This window comes from Marmota flaviventris, chromosome 5 (genome assembly GCF_047511675.1).
Source record: "Marmota flaviventris isolate mMarFla1 chromosome 5, mMarFla1.hap1, whole genome shotgun sequence".
Lineage (NCBI taxonomy): Eukaryota > Metazoa > Chordata > Mammalia > Rodentia > Sciuridae > Marmota > Marmota flaviventris.
This window is the reverse complement of record NC_092502.1, coordinates 62,346,054-62,361,826: the sequence shown is the minus strand read 5'-3', so window position 1 is coordinate 62,361,826 and position 15,773 is coordinate 62,346,054.

Genomic DNA, 15,773 nt, shown 5'->3' with positions numbered 1-15,773 from the left:
TTTGAGTAGAAGAAAGTCTCACATCAATGATTTAAGCAGAGCAAATTAAACCCAAAGTAATAAAAATTATAGGAGCACAGATCAAATGGAAACCCACTGAGAGAATGGGGAGAGAGAGATCAATGAAACCAAAGAGCTATTTCTTTGAAAATATTAGTAAAACTTATCTGGGCCCCAGGATAGATTGTGCTCCCCAGGATGCCACCTGTTATCACTATCCTTCCAGGACTGAGACCAAGAAACATGAGCCAAATATTGCTGGTCGAGGACCCCTTTCTAACAGTGTCCCTCCTCTCACCTCCTGCTGACACTTGAAGGACTCAAAGCCTGACTCTGCGGACACCTCAGGCTTTGATTCCCTGGGTTGTGGTGGGGGCAGGAGAGCTGGAAGGGCTTCCCAGCCTGCTGGCCTCAGAGCTCATGGGCTGCCAGGCTCTGCCCAGGGAGCAGCCCTCCTCCTGCCCCTCACAGATGGCTCTGTGCCTATCAGGCTGCAGCACACTTTTCACATTCTGGGATTGAGGTGCTCAGTTTGGATCTTGTTAGGGAGGAGGGCAGAGAATCAAGGCCACTGGTCCTGCTCCCTCCCTGACTGACTTGGCCCAAGCAGACTCTTCTGCCACCCCTTGGAAACTGATCCCCACGCAGCCCCTCTCTGCAAAGCCTCTCTTGGCTATCTGATAATGCTGGAGCTGTGGGCGCAGCACCTCACAACGTCAGTGAGCCAGCTCCTCCCGCCGTGAGCACCGGTGAATGCACAAATCCCCAGCACTGGTCCTAGCATCTCCCTAAATCACCCAATATAGCCTAGCATATTACAGGTGAAGGAACAGAGGACAAAAGACACCTAAGGCTACAATTAGTCACAAAATTTTGACCCACAAATGGAATCTCATTTGCTTTTGGGATAGGTAACCGAGCAGGGGGACGCAGTTGACAAAGAGAACTGATCCTTTAAAAGGCCTCGTGAGATTTTGCAAATGAGATGGGATAAAATATAGGCAGAATGCAAAGAAGGCAAGATGGGCTGGTGACTGACATAAAGACCGCTAAGAAGTTGCTTGATGCTTCCTTGGGTGCTTTTTTCTGAGAAAATTCTTAGTCTCCACTTTCATCTTATTCCAAGCCCAAATCTTCAATGACATAAGAAAATCACTATTTTAAATGATATTGAGTGAGTATTGACTCTGAGCTTGCTATCAAGGCTACTGAGTAAAAAGAAGCCTCTGACCTCACAGAACTACCACCCACTGAGGACTGAGAGGTCAGATCTGCACACAATGGCTGCACAGCAAGGGCTGTGACAGGGGACCCGTGGCAGCGCCAACAGGAGCAGGAGTTCCATCCAGGTGGGGAAATGGAGGAAAGCTTCTTGTGGAAGTGACTCTTAAGTGGATACCTGAAAGATCTGCAGGTGTTACACAGATGGGAAGGTAAAGAACTGAAGAGAGGAACTAGAATCTTCCTCAGAGGCCCAGTGCCAGGATAGGATATGACCAGGAAACCATGGAAGGCCAAGGAGCGCAGGGTGCTAGCTCTTTGTCTTCTGGAACATAAACTCCGTGAAGGCACAGAATTATTCTTTTTCCCATAGCTGTGTATCTCCAGTGCCTAGAACAGTGCCTGGCATATAGTAGGTTCTTGGCAATATTCAATGAATGCATGGGTGACATGCATGAAGCCTGTTGAGTATTGGGGATATTAACAGTAGACATGCTGTAAGGTTTGGGGCCGTGGGATAGGGATAGGTATAGAGAAAGATTTGAGAGGAACAGGAGTCAATGAAAGTGTGTGGGACTAACTAGGATAAAAATTCCACTTCAAGATGAAGGGGGCATCAGCGAAGCCAGACAACTGCAGATGCCCAAGGTGAAAAGTACCGAAGACGTTAGGGACTTGGTAAGGGCTCTCTAGACATGAGTTGATTGAAGTCATTAGGGAGGGGACAGAGGCTACAAAGGAAAACAATTAGAATTCACCATTGTTTCCTTCAAAAGCTTGTAGGAAATATAATAAAATTTCAAAAAATTAAATAAATGTAAAAATCAATTTGAAATATGTTTTAAAGAATACAATGACACAAATACATATGAGAAAAATGGCTAAAAACAACACATATAAGAAACACTTCAGGGTTTTAGGCACCCTCAAGTTTCAAGCATGAATTATCTGGTGATGAGACTGTTAACAATGAATACCATGTAGTTCACATGAGGAGACTTCCTGTGTTAAAACAACCTGCTGTTATGGTTTAGACTTCCTTACCCAAAATGCTTGGGACCAGAAGTGTTCTAAATGTGGGAGTCTCTCAGATTTTGAAATAATTGCTTCACATGTTGAGCATCCCTAATCTGAAAATTCAAAATGCAACACTTTTTGAAAGTCATATCAATCTCAGAAAGTTTTGGATATTAGAGCATTTCAGACTTTTGATTTTCAGATTATTGATACTCCATCTGCACTTTAAGCCAATTGATGAGACCATGGCATTCAGTTCTGGTGCCAGATATTAAAATAGACACCATCCACTGGAACTCACTGAGAAAGGGACCATAATAGCATTCTAAAGCAAGTCAGTACTTCTGTTAACAGAGGATATTTAGTGAACACGAGAAAAAACTTAGTCACATTCAAGTGCCCTCAAGAAAGTGAGGGATCATACTTCTGTGGTCTCTGGGAACCTAAGCCAGGATGGAGATTACAGGAACAAAATTGCCTCTTAGGAACAGAGGAGTATTTTAAATTACATCTGACTCAAAATAGTAGCCTTCAAAAAGACTACTTTCCCTTGGGGGAAAGAGATATGAAGGCAGGTCCAGGTGGTGACTGGCCTGTTCCAGCAAATTCAAGACTGTACTTCAAAGGTCTTGGGGAGCCTGACAGCATTTTAAAGAAGGAATTAGCAAACCCTGTTTAAATTCTCGGAGAACCACTGGAGGAAGGCCTGGAGCTGGCCCCACCCTTGTGGTCCAGAGGGTCCCAGCATATGACAGCTCAATCAGAGGCTGAAATTTGGGTTAGGACTGCACTGACTCAGTAGATCAATTTGAGAATTGACATCGTGACAATATAGAGACTTCCAATTCATCAACACACTAGGTCTCTCCATTTCCTTAAGTGCCATTCCATTTCTCTTATCGCTGTCTTGTCAGCATATAAAGCATGTATATGGGGAGGGGGAGAGAGGGAGAGAGGGAGAGAGGGAGAGAGAGAGAGAGAGACTCTGACTTACCTCTTTATATTTCATAAATTTTTGGTGCTGGAGTAAATAGCATTACTTATAGTTTTTTGGGGATTTCCTAAACAATCATGTCATCTGTAAAAAATGACAATCTTTCTTCTTTCTTTCCTTCCAATTTCTATAATATTTATTTCTTGCTCTTTAGCACAGTTTTGAATAGGACTAGTGAGAGGGGATATATGCTCCTTGTCCTTGATCTTGGGGATAAAGCATCCAGGCTTTCACATTAAGTATGATATGGGCTAGTCCTACTATATCAATAGCTGAGTTTTTTTAGGTTGAGAGAGCTCCCTAACTCCTAGTTTCCTGAGGGATTTTGTTATGAATCAATGTTGACTTTTGCTTTAAAAAAAATCAAAAAACTTTTTCTGCATTTAATGAGAGATAATCATGAGGTTTTTCCCTTATCTGTCCATATGGTGAATTATAATTATTGATCTTTCAAATGTAACAACCAACATTGCATTTTCTCTTGAGAAATATCTTAAGATATTCTCCAGAAGCCATACGTTACTAGGGCTGGGTGATGTTCAACTTTGGAGGGATAAGAGAGACAAGAGAAAGAGGCACAGCCTTGATGTGTCAGAGGGGATGTGCCCAATCCAAGGAGTAAGGACCTGCTCGGTTGTTAGAGAATGAGAAAAAATAATATCATTCTGATTTGTTATGGAAACCAGAAATCCACAGCTTTAAGTGAAGTGGCCTGTTTTTTAACATTGGAAAGGTAACTCAGAAACACTTGAAACACTGCGTGGACCAATACTCTAGGACAAACAAAGTAGCCCCCAGGCCAAGTCCAGCCTGATCATCTCCACCTTGTGATCTCAGCTGTAGATGCTGGTCTTCCTCTTTGGAGACCTCACGATCCAGTTAGAGTAATGAGATATTCTGGTTCTATCCACTGAGAGAAAAGAACAAAGTGGAATATATCCAAACTTTTACTCATTCAGTGAACACGCAAGAGAGAACCTCCTATCTTATGTCAGGTGGTAGAGATTCGTTATTGCACCAACAAAATCCCTGCTCACAGGGAGCTTGGGATCTAGTGAGAAGAGGAAAACAGCGAAAAACACAAATAAATAAATGATGTGCTGAGCTACAAAGTGGTAAGTACCATTTTTTTATTTTTTAAAAAAATGGAGTTGCCAGAGTAGAAGGGCTATGATTTTTATTAATTCGGAGAAAGATGTGGTCACTGAGAAGGTAACAACTGCTCAAGGACATAAGGACATAAGAGAGAGATTCACAGACATCCAGGAGGGGGCATGCCAGGAAAAAAGGAAGAGCCAGTGCAAAAGGCCTGAGGCAGGGGAATCACAGCAGGCCAGGGTGGAGAGTGTTGTTTGAACAAGAGAAGGATCTGGGGTGAGTTGGACAGAGATGAGCAGGAAACAGAGGATTTAAAAAAGAGTAATTGGAGAATATTGAACAAAGGGATTATTTACAAAGCTGTGGGTGAAGTTAAGGTAAACCAGCAAGGTCAGCTACTGAGAGCTGGCAGTAGCTAAATGCCTTTAGCACTGCCAGGCCAGAGGAGCTAAGAGAAGGCAGAATTGCTGGAACCTGGGGGAAACTGACTATAGGAGAAGGCTACCGACAACAGCTGTCAGCACATGAGCTTGGTAAAGGAACACACACCCTGGCCACACCCAGGCAAGACACGGAAGACACCAGAGGAACAAACACCCAGACCTCTCAGCATGCATCTCCCCATCCCATCCCAGGGCCTGTGATCACCAATCCAACTGCAAGCCAAAGGACAGCAAGTCATGTTCAGATTCTGTGGCCAATCTTCTGTGGAAAGGAACAAGGTAAAGAAGGCTGGAGAGAATATCTAAAGGGACTAAAGGACAAAGTCCAAGACAGATGTTTAGACACGTATCCTCCAAAAGTTCATGTGCAAGAAAATGCCAGAAAGTATAAAAGTGAAATGATTGGGTTATAAGAGTCTCACTCTAATCCGTCCATTAATCCCCTGAAAGGGACTAACTGGGTGGTAACTGAGGCAGGTAGGGTGTGGCTGGAGGAGGTGGGGTATTTTGGTGAGTGCCTTTGGGGTATATAATGTGCTCTTGATGAGGGGAGTCTCTCTGTGCTTCTTGGTGTGATGTCCTGAGCCACTTCCCTCCACTACACCCTTCCACCATGATGTTCTATCTCACCATAAGCCCCGAGGAATGGAGTCAGCCCTCTATGGACTCTATGAGACCTCTGAAACCATAAGCCCCCAAATGAACTTTTCCTCCTTAAAATTGTTCTTGTCAGGTCTTTGGTCACGGTGGTGAAAAAGCTGACTAAAACAACAGAAGGGTATTGGGAAACAAGGTCAGCGAGGTCCGTGGTTTATAAAGCCTGGCCAGCCAGGCCCAGGACACTAGCTTTTCCTCTAATTGGAATGTCAGTCACAGCGAGACTTTTAGCAGGAGACCAACGTGATTTAAATTGTATTTTACAAGGAGTAACTCTGGCTGCCCTATGGGAAAAGACTGGGAGGGGAGAGAGCAGGAGTGGGGGCCACTGGCCTTGACTTGAACCCTGGTGGCAGCAGCAGGGCAGGTGAGAAGTGTCCCCATGCTGGACGTACCCAGGTCAATTCCACAGGATTGACGGACAAGATGGACCAGACCCAGAAGCATCCAGTTTGATGCTGAATGTTTTGGCCTGAGAACCTGGAAAGATGGAGCTGCCTTTAGCGGATGTGGGAGAGCCTGCAAGAGGCTCTGGCTCTGCTGAGTGGGAGGGTGGGTGTGGATGGGTCGAGGTGGAGTCTATTAGATGTCCAACCGGAAATTTGGAATACACAGTTTGGAGTTCAAAAGAGAGATATGGAGCAAAAATATAAATGCAGGAATTGTTAACAGAAAATATGAGAAGGAAGGCAGCACTTCCAAATAGGGAAAACAAAGAAAGCTTCATGCAGGAGGTGGCATGTAATTTGCATCTTAAAGGAGGGAGTTTTGACAGCAGAAACAAGTGAAAAGAACATTCCAGATGGAGGAATAACTTCTAATACAAGTGCTAAAACAGGAAACTGGAGGCCTGTTTGGGAAAGGCAAATAGATTTGGGAGGAGCTACCGGCTTGGCCTTCAGGGAAAACGGGCAGAAATAGAACTAGAACTTGGGTCCAGTCCTCCAGTTCATTCATGCACTTTTTAATAATAAAAGTACTTTTAAACATTATACCAAATAAAAAAGAGCTTCCCTTATTCCCGACAATGCTCCATAAGAGCTATACCAACATCATCCCTAGTATAAAGATGAGGAGACTAGGATCAGTGATTTGCAGCTCATTCACCAACAGGGTAGAGCACAGGCAGGAAGGGACCTGGGCAGCAATGACCACAGGCCTCTGTCCTCACCACTTTGCTTTACTGCTCTGCAGGAGGATCCACCAGGCATCTGTGGGGTGTAGCCTGCAGCTGGCAGTAATGAGACTCCTGAGCCACAGACAAGGGGCCAGCTAGGCTTCCTTCTGAGGAACGTGGCACATGCCCACACCAGGGGTCAGCTGAAAAACAGGCAGCAGCAGCTCCAGGAGGGGAGGCGGGACTGCTGACCAGGCAGAGGTCACCCAGCTGCTGGCTCTGACCTCACCAGGAAGAACCAACTGCTCTTTCCAACATATCAGTTCCCCTATTTCTGGCTCCCACAGCAAACCTGTGGGCGAGGGCAGGTAACTGCAGCCTCACCCTGGACAGTCAGCATCAAAAGTGGCCTGAAACAGCAGTGTGCCCACTCCTCTCCTCCAAACCCATTTTGAAGATAATGAGATAAGGTCACCCATAGTGACACTCATTAGTTCAACACTGTTGGGCAACTTTTGTGGCAAAGCCTGTCCATATTAGATTCAGAGCTCAGGACCCCTCAGCCAGAGTGCTTCCACACAACTTGCTAAGGCTATTTAGTTCCTGTGCTGAAATTAGGTTCCCTAGTGAGTAGGCTGGGATAGGATCATGTGTGCACTTGAGTGCCAAGTTCATGACACAGCCCAGGACTGACACTCCCGACCACTCCCAGGCAAAGGAATTTGCCTCAGTTCAGCTGATCTTCTGGGGAAATATAGGGTTCAGGCATCTAACCAGCAAATGGGCTGGGAAAGAGGGGCCCTTCCAGCCAGTGGACCCACCTCGGGTGTCCCTCCAGGAGGAAGACTCACAGTTGAGCACCAAGACACCTGTACAAGGAGGCTGCCAGCAGCAGTGCTGGAAATAGTGAGAAACGGGAGGAATGGAAGTGCCCACCATGCGGGAGTGTTATTTAGCAGTTCAAAAGAAGTAGGTCACCACTGAGTCAAGGAAAGATCCTCAAACATATTATGCAAAACATAAAGGAACTTGCAGTACAGTACACTGTGTGATTCTGTTTATGTAAACACACACACACACAGAGCATTGTAGGTATATGGGGATGGTGTGCATGCCTTCCATAAATCTGTGCTGATAAGGGGGACCTAACTGGGAGCAGATCAGGTGACATCCCTGCCCTATCATAGCTGGGACAGGGCTTGGCAGTGGGATGGAGATAAAGGATAAAGAAAATGCTTCCTTTTATTTTTTTAAGGGATTCTGTTATCCAAAGCTTTTACAACAATAATTTATTTGTGAATGTATCATCATAGGTATGTAAATATGTGAATAAATAATAAAATAGAAGGTTGGTAGAAGAGACAGAAAGTTCTGAGTTGGGGGGAGCTCAGGGAAGGGAGGCTAGCCACCTCCACCTGTGCTGTCACATCACAACAGGCTGCCACCAGTTCCTCATCCCAGCACAGTGTCCTCAGTGTCTAAGAAGAAAGAAGGAAGAAATCTAGTGATGTTCTATTTCCTGCAACAAGTATACTCCAGTGACTGAAGATTCCGTGTCTCTCCCGATCTCCTATCGTTGTGCCCAAAGCACTGACTGTCTCCATTGTCCTCCATGAAAGTCATCACCTACCAACATGTTCTCCACACTGTCCACTCCCTGGACACAAATCTCCATTCAACTCTGGTCCTCTTTAAAGAACCAGCATTTAGAGACAGAGAGTAACACAGGTTACACAGAGGGACACATCTTTCCAAACTGACACTTACCCTGACCTCCATCTGCACAGAAAAATTGACAAGATAAACTATTGGCCATAGGGTAACAAAAATCTTGCCCTCAATTCAATGTATTCTTAATACTGTAATAAATTGTATTTTTAGATTTGCAGTCAAAGCTCTTCATCCAAATCCTAGCTCTGTCGGTTTCAAGCTGTATTTCTTGACACAAAAATACTCCTATGTAAAAAAATATACATTATGATTATTACTGAATAGGGATAGTAAAAAAGGCCTATCTCACAGAATAGCTGAGGATTGAACAAGGTATTTACAGTGCTGGGGTTTTGCCACTCTGCAAAGATCTGCACAGGTGTGCATGAAGGCATCCCATTCTGCTGGTCACAGGTGTTGTCTGTGCCTCTGGAACATGCAGGGTGAGGAGGAGGAAGAGGTGCTCAGGTGAGCAGAATGTCAACCATGACAGAGATAAAATCTCAGTTCCAACCAAAAGCCTACCCAGAAATACCTCCAAGTAAAACCAGATCTGCCTGTCCTCACAGATAATCAGACAGATTCCTTTCAGCTGCCTCAGCCCAAGAGCAACCTGGCTGCATTTCTCTCCTCTTGCTCCTCAACTGGTTGGCATTCTCCATGGACTTGGGTTCTGAAAGCTGTTTACTGAATAAACAACAACCAAAAAATGAGGTTATATGCTGAATTCTTTTCATCATTATAATATCTAGCTTCATAGTCTAATGAACCTATTTTAATGATAAGAAAAAAATGCATGTGTCTCTTTCATCTTATTCCTGAGTTTTCTATTGATATATTTCCACAGGTGACCTTGAGCAAATCAAACATTTTCCCCTTCAGCCCCTTCTCCTCTTCCTTACATACCGTAGCTTTAGGTCTCCACACCATTCTGGTCTTGCTCCTTTGAAGACTTTGGCTGAGTCCTTCTGCAAGTTGCATGCCCAGAACTGTAGCCAGCAATCCCAGCATGCCGTAGCTAATGCAGAGCTTGAAGAAGATACGTTGCTTTGCTCATTTAACTCGCTGTCCTTCTATTGTGGTCCATATCAGCCACAGTGATCCAGGAGATGGCCCTAGGACCATACTTAGAGAACCATGCATGGACCAGTGCTTCTAAAACTGGCTGCACTTCTGACTCACGTGGACAGATTTATGAAAATACAGATTCCCAGACCTTGCCCTGCCCCATGAATCTCTGGAGTTAGGGTCCCTGAAATTTTTATATAACCTTCCTAGGTGAATCTGATTAGCAGAAGTATTGGTAAACCTTGCCTCAGTGGTTCTTTTCACAGAGATGAGAGACAGTGTAGAATTCAGGGGTCTTCAATACCTGAATTTCCTTTCTTTGCCTTCTGATTCACTGAAATTCATTAAAAGAATTAACCAGCAGAGGGCAGCATGGGCAGGGCAATTGGATTACAGAGAAGATAAATCTGCAGCGATCTTTTTGATTCCTCACAATTACAATGGTCCCAAATACCAACCCACCCTTGCACAAGAAGGTTCCTGTTTCTAGACCTCCTCCAGAGTCATGATTCTTTTCATCCTCGCACCATGCCTGTGAAGAAGGTGTTCTGCCTTCATGTAATGAGGAATATGTTGTCTGAGAGAAGTCAGACAACTTCTCCAAAGCCTATTCCCAAGAACTGGCAGAGACAGGGCTTCCCACACAATCCAGGAGGGAGCAGACTGAGGAGGAGGTACACAGTAGCTTCATCAGGTAAAACCTATTAGAAAGCTTGAGCCAGAAACACACACAGCACCACACAGCCCTCGCTCCCAAACCTCACCCCGGCCTTCAGCAGCTCTGCTGAATAAGAAATTCCGGATGCTTCTAATCTACAGAACCACATTTTTTCTAGAGGTCATGCAAACAAGTAAGACAAACTTATCATCTATGTGCATGCACAGTCAACCAAAGTGAGAGAGAGAGCTACTTAAATATCACAGGCTAGTTCTTCTCAGTGCTTGAGGTACATTTTGATAATGCAGACTATGTCTCCAACCTTCAACTGCGAACAAGCTACCTGGGAGTCTTGTTAATATGCGACTCTTATTCTGCAGAATTGAGGCAGGGCCTGAGTTTCTAAAATTTCTAGCAAGCTCCCCAGTGACATTCCTGGCTGCTGGTCCATGGATCACACTTCGAGTAATAAGGTCAAACCCTCTAGCCTCTGCCATTCCTCTCCATGTCTGGGGGCCCCAAGTTAGCACAAGATGGAGCAATGCAGCTGCAGACCCCTTAGTTCCTTGCCTTTTATCCTATGAGCACTTCTCCCCACTGAGGGGGACTCCAGTGGTTAAAAGTATATGGTAGTCACACCATGGACCTTAAATCAAGCTCAGCACTTACCCTCATCCTCACTTGAAGAGCCTGTGATCATTCCATAGCTCCAGGCTTCTAAGTACTTTCAAGAATTATATTAATTAATGAGATTTTATTATGATCCCAATATGATGTGAGTACTATGTATACAACATCTTCATGAGTTTAAAGCAGAGATTATTTTCTGTTAGTTTTATACTGTTCTCATTTTCTTCACTGTATTCCAAGGTTTCTTAACCAGAGAAGATTTTGTATTCCTAGGGACATTGGCAATATTTGGAGATTTTTTTGGTTGTCATGCCTAAAGCTAGGGGTGTTCTATCCCTAACTACTAGTGAGTAGAGAAGCTAGAGATGTTGCAAACAGCCCATAATAGACAGGCCTGCACCCCAACAAAGAATTACTCTGCTCAAAACGTCAATGGTGTCCCTATGGAGAAATCCTGCTGTATACTATCCAACTCATATTCATCAATATCTTTGGCAACTTAATGAATAATTTTCAAAAACAAAACACAAACATTATAGGTAGCCATTCCAAATAGAAACTAAGCTTGGCATGCTGGCACACCCCTGTAATCCCAAGGACTCAGGAGGCTGAGGCAGGAAGATGGTGAGTTCAAGGCAAATCTGGGCATCTTGGTGAGACACCCTGCCGCAGTCTGGCTGGGCACAATTCAGGAGCCACTTGTCAAAAGAAACGAACTTTATTTTTAGAACACACACACCACACCACACAGCTCCTCAGGAAAAACCTTCAGAGCCCAACTGCCACCACCGGCTTCCCACAAGCCTCTCCACCTCCCCCACTCCTCCTGCTCTTGAGGCTGATTGGCTGGGTGTGGGCAGAGCCAAAAAAAAGTCCCCCAATGAGCAGCTCCGTGGTCTGAAAGGGCGGAGAAACAGCCCAATGAGCATCACCGCAGAGGAGCCAATCAGTTGGCAGCTAGAAGTTTGCTGGGCCGCTGTGAGCCAATCATCAGCTGGCAGCTGGAAGTTTGCTGGCAGCTGGAAGTTTGCTGGCAGTTGGAAGTTTGCTGGGGCCCCTTCAACCGTGGCTCTCAACAACACCCCCCTATCTCAAAATAAAAAATAGAAAGGGCTGAGGATGTAGCTCAGTATAGAGGGCCCCTGGGTTCAATCCCTATACCATAAATAGATAAACCAACCAACAAACAAGATGGAAACTTAGAGATCTTGTTTTTTTTTTTTTTTAAAGAGAGAGAGAGAGAGAGAGAGAGAGAATTTTAATGTTTATTTTTTAGTTATCGGCAGACACAACATCTTTGTTTGTATGTGGTGCTGAGGATCGAACCCGGGCAGCACGCATGCCAGGCGAGCGCGCTACCACTTGAGCCACATCCCCAGCCCTAGAGATCTTGTTTTTCATGGGGCAGGTAAAGTTTGGTGGCTGAGGGGACCAGTGACTGGGTTTGAGTTCCAATTTGGCCACCAACAAGCTGGATGAAATTAGAAATATTACTTAAAATCTCTTAGCTTTAATTCCCTCAAACATCGAATTACTATAAGTCCCAGGGCAGTAATGGTCTCTGTTTGGGGCAGCAAAACACATAAATTCTCTGGACACATAGTAAGTGCTTGTATATTCATCAAAGAGATGAGGGTGCTTGATTTACAACATAATTATTTTTCAATAAAGCAGCTAAATGCTGCTTTTTAAATATCAATTGGAGTCTTGAATGCTGGAGATCACTATGACTAGCTGGGTCCTCCCCTGGCAGCACGAGTGCTCCAGGATATGCATGGCGTCCTGTACTTACAGGTACTGGTATGTATATGGTAAAGGAAAGATTAAGTTCTTGCCATCATTGAGCCTGGATTCCAATCTTGGCTCTGCCATTACACCAGCTGAGACATTTGATTGACCCTCTCCAAGCCTCAGTTTCTTCATTTGAGAAACAGGAGTCATAATTCCAATCTCATGGGGCTCTTGGAAGAAACAAATGAGATAATGTATGCAAAGCCCATCACACAGTACCTAGTGCACAGCATGCTCTCAGTAAAAGGAGACTTTATCATGCTCCTGGCCTCCAGCCCCAAGTTAGCACCTGATCAGTTACCTCTCTAAAGAGAGCTGAAGACAAATCCTGAAATCAGAACCTGGCCCCAGAGACCAAGCTGACCCAGCTCTTTCCTGCTGAGTGGAAAGTCAGGAGTTGAACCCTCTTAATTTCTGCTCCACGTGCAAGAACAAGGGGTTTGGGGGTCAATATTCCATGCTCTTCTGCATGCCCACGTAGTGGGAATCAAAATGCAGCCCTAATGACTGGATCCCAGCATTTTTGTTCTGCTACAAGGCCAAAAGTCACTAATAAAGGTGTCAAAGCTGAAAATGTTTTGGAGAGCCAAGAAGAGAATAAAGAAAACCACAACCTTTGATGCAATAATAAATTTTGCATAAAGGGCTCCATGTTACAGTGCACCAGAGACCATACTGCCACACACTCCACACTCCATTTTTTATAAGAAAGAGGAAAATGGAAAAAATCCAAATGGATATTAGGGCAGTATTCAAGAAAGTAAGTTCACGTATATATCTTGATTGGAGAACATGGACCCAAACCATTTATACTTGATAACATAGTAAAATCTTGGAGATGAAAAGAAGCATCTAGTTCAATCCCTTCATCTTCCAGACGAACAAAGAGATGCATCTGGGAATTAAGTAGCAGGTCCCATCCCTTCATCCCATAGTGGCCAGCTTGGGAAAAGGAGCTACAGATTGTCCCTTCGACTAATCCTGCCTGACTCAGAGATTACACTATTGGCCTTTAGGGGCTTCGAGCTCCTCTCAAGTGCTCTTCTCACTTTTGAAGTTCATTTATTTATTCAAGGACTAGTTACCAAGGACTAGTTACTAGTTACTGCATGCCAGATGCCATTCTTGATACTTGGGCTACAGAGGAGGACAGAATAGGTGCCTGTTCTTTTTGCACTTACATTCAAGTATGCATCGTGGTCAAATAAAGTGCAAAATAAATAATACAGTATAGCTTCAGATAGTGATCCGTGCTGTCAGGGACACAGAATAGTGCACTGTGACAGAGAGGGATGGATGAGAGAAGGACGACTTACAAGGCCTCTCCAGGAGACAGCATTCACCAGATATGAGACTGGATGAAAATGAAGGAGCCAGTCACATGGAATTCAGAGGGAGGAGGATTCCGGTCCGAAGGAACAGCAGCTGTGGGAGGCAGTGTGAATAGAAAGGAAGCCGGTGGCTGGATGAGGGTATGCAAGGGAGAGATGCTGGGGGAGAGGTCAGGGCAGGGGCAGAGGCAGGGTGCTGGGTCTGCTGGGTCTTGCCCCAGGTCCCCCTGGCCTGGAAGATGGAAAGGGGGCTGGGATTCAGACGAGAGGCTCAGGCTCACAGTTTCTATGGTTTGGTCAGCTGCACTTTGCAGACCCTTCCATTGTGGAGACATTATGAGGAGTGGCCAGGTCAGTTAGGGAGGTAACACACTGGCCCCCGGACATGCTGTGCTGACACTCAGGGCCTGGTAAGGAACATGCCTCCAAAGGCCAAGGGAGCCTCCAGGAACAGAGTGGCCAGACAGCTCTGAGATGAAGAGTGGTCCCTCCCTTCCCTTTAGTCACTGTGACTCACTGTCATGAATCAGCCTTGCCAGCCCGGAGGAAGGGCTCAATGGAGTCTAAGGCTAATTTTGTAATCATTATTATTAATTTTTAATCACATGAGAACTCATGAATACATTTTCTTTGTTGGAAAGAAAATATAGTCCCTACAGCTAATGTCCCCTTATATTCCTCTCCTCTGATTCTGGTCATCTTGCCAGTCTCCCACCTCTCTGCCACCCAGAAATAAATACTATTATAAGCTTGGTGAATATCTTTTTAGATCATTTCCTATGCCTTAGAACACATACACATGCACTCATAAAAAAGACAGCGTGATTTCTGTGGGTTGGTTTTAATACATTGTAGCATACTGTACTGGTTCTAGAACTTGGTGTTTGCCCTCACCAGGTCCTGAGTGGCTCTCCAGGTTATTGTATAAATGCCCACCTCATTTTTTCTAATTGCTATGTGATATTCCTTGGTATGACAGGCCACAGTTTATCTCCATATGAACTGTAATTTAGACTATTTCCAATTCTTTGTATATTACAAAAATGCCACAATGAAATTTCCTCTTTGTACACTTTTGTGAGTGTTGGTCCATCTTGTAGGTGGAGGACTTGACTCTGAGATGCAGTTCCCAAAAGAAAACTGAACTACCTGTGAAATTTCAAAGCCCCTAGTGGTTGATTAATCCGGAAGACCTGTCCTTATCTTTACTTCCCTCGTGTACTCACTGTGTGACTTGCCTCAATTCTGGTTCCTTGGGGACTCTGAACGAAGAAGATGGTCATTTGGAGGAACTTTAAGAACTCATACAGCTCTTGCATACAACAACTCTGTAACTCCAAGGGTCAAACCTGTGTGGTTGTCTCACAAGCAGGGATTTGATTTCCCTTTCAGAGGTTACTGGGCAATTTGTGGGAAGGCATTGCTTTGTATTGCAGTGTGGCAAGATCACAATGTGCCACTTCAACCAAAAGAATGCACTTTAAGGGTGTTCCTGGGGAAATGACTAGCACATACATAGACACTAACTTCTGCTCACTGTTTCCATGCCCTTTCTTGACATTAGGAGATATGCTGTCACCTTTTGCAGATCCTGTGAAAGTTTCTTCACCACATACTATACTAAGATTGTATAACAGGATCCTCCCAGCCCAGTAGAACCACCTTGATCCTGGGCCCACTAATCCTAAGAGTGTGGTTTTCCATGACCATCTGCACACACTCAGCTCTTTCACATGGAGACATTAGACACACCATTGGCATCAGGTCCTATCTCAACCTCCAGCCCATGGATCTCTTTTGTTCCTTAGTTCTATGCCCGCTCCTTCCCCCTCAACGTCACACCAACACTGAGAATGACTCCTCTTCTTCTCCTTCAGCCTCAACTAGAATATCACCTGCTTAGGGAGATGCTCCCTCTTGGTGTCCACTCTGCCCCCTCTCCACTTATTTCACAGATGGTAATCATAAGACTGTGTGCTCATCAATGTGCTATCTCCTCCCCAGGGCTTCTGCAGCACAGTGCTGGGCATAAAAGAGA